General features: G+C 34.5%; 1 long non-coding RNA gene across 1 annotated transcript; it reads left to right on the top strand.

Moving 5' to 3' along the window:
• Positions 1-502: 502 nt before the first annotated feature.
• Positions 503-1,623, top strand: LOC109240129. The gene is made up of 3 exons (XR_002070007.1): positions 503-984; positions 1,112-1,241; positions 1,346-1,623. It is a non-coding gene; the product is annotated as an uncharacterized LOC109240129 (long non-coding RNA).
• The last annotated feature ends 253 nt before the right edge of the window (positions 1,624-1,876 follow it).

Below are 1,876 nucleotides of genomic sequence, written 5' to 3'. Positions count from 1 at the left end.
GATTGGAGTAGGCGAGTAGCCTAGTTAGGCATGTCTTAACTTATAGGAATGGAGTACGTTTTTTGTGGAGTAATTAACTAAAGAAATCACACACTTGGAAGCTAAACAGCTAATTAGGCAAAGCTATGACTTCGACGCATTAAGTCATTGTTGGCTTGAGCAGTTTTGTTTGTGACGATTGACAAAGGAACACACGCGTGAACCAGGTTCATGGATAATGTACACAGGTTACGGTCAGAATCAAGTAAAAGGGATATACATGCAAGATATAACTATAAGTGGTTATTTCTCCATGAACGAAAAGATTGCATATTTGATTAGGAGCATGACTCCTTACTTGAAGAGAACTTATCCAAGATAAGATAAGAGTTAGAAGTTGAAGTTAACTAGAACTCTTCTACCAAGGAAGAGTTTAGCATCAGGTTCCTAGTTAATCCTAATCCTACTAACTCTATATATATCAGTGGTGTTCTCTTTTATAGGTGACACACATATACTGAAGTTAACTAGAATTGAGAGCAAAATAGCAAGGCACTTTGGGAGCAATTTTTGTGAGTTTCAAGAGTGCGAAGCTGCATGAACCAGATTGATGAACCAGTTCCATATGTCTGTCTTTTATTCTAATTCAATTTTCGTAGGAGCTTTTGAGTTGTACCTCTCAACTTTTCCTTAGAAGCATCTGTACTAGGTACTTGAGTTGTATTGTTCAAGTTAAAGTTAACTTGAAGCAGTCGCAATAGCCTGTGGCGTGTTGCTACAAGGGTTAAAGTTAATCATTAGGTTTGCAAGAGTTTGTAAATATTAGGAAAAATGTCTTAACACCCCCCTAAACTTGTCGCGAATTATTAGTTTCCTCCCTAAACTATCTAGGGTTTGAATTACCCCCCCCCTCCCCCCCCGGGCTGTCACATGGCACAAGAAGTGATCTCAAATGGTGTTTGGCGCTGAGGGTGGATAAAAATGGCCACCTAATCAGCTCTAACGGTAAAAAAAACCCTAATCAACATTTTCCTTGTATTTTTTTCATATTCCTAATGGTTATTCTTTTATTTCTTCCTCTTTATAAGTTCCTCCATTGAAGCATAACTATTGCTCTTTCTTTTTGTATAAGTTTCCCGGTTTTCTCCAAGACATTGAAGATGAACCTACTTTGTAAATTTGGGTATCCATCACATTTAAAAATCTCATGGTCAAATGACAACCCGGGAAGAAGATTTTTTGGTTGTAAAAACAAGTATAAGGTATGATAAAATAATATTTAGAAGGTTGAAATTGATTATAATATATGTTGGGTTTGTTCAAGGTTTTTCCATTAAAAAATTTGATAGTTGTGCTTTTTGTGCAGGTTAAAGGTCATAACGCTTATAATTTTTTTTAGTGGTACAAACTGGAATTTCCAAAACAAGCTAATGTTGTTATTTTGGGTTTGTTGATGAAGAGAAAAAAACAAGAGCAAGAGCTAAAGTGGAGAAGGACATTGAAGATTAGTTTATGTATTAGTGTAGTATGCAATGTGATGTTGTATTTTGGTTGGTGTCCAATTTAATCTAGTTTTAATTGGTGTCTATGTATTTGATAAATAATAGAATGAATTATAATATTTAGAGCATAGGATATCTTATGAGACGATTATTCCTAATTTTCATGATAATCACAACATTACTGTATGGCCAAATGCTTTCTTTCCTTAGTTTATGGTTGTTACATAGACTGCCTAGATCGACCTTTCTTCAAGAACTCTTCCAGTAACAATTAAAAATTGGTTCTTTTCTTTTGATTGCTTAGATCTATGGTATTAGTAAATAAGGGATAAATTAAGCTAATGTGGTTAATTGAAATTGGAAGTACTCCTTGGTTTTCATTATTTCATAACTTG

Source organism: Nicotiana attenuata, unplaced genomic scaffold (genome assembly GCF_001879085.1).
Source record: "Nicotiana attenuata strain UT unplaced genomic scaffold, NIATTr2, whole genome shotgun sequence".
NCBI classification, from domain to species: domain Eukaryota; kingdom Viridiplantae; phylum Streptophyta; class Magnoliopsida; order Solanales; family Solanaceae; genus Nicotiana; species Nicotiana attenuata.
This window is presented reverse-complemented; position numbering and strand designations above follow the sequence as displayed.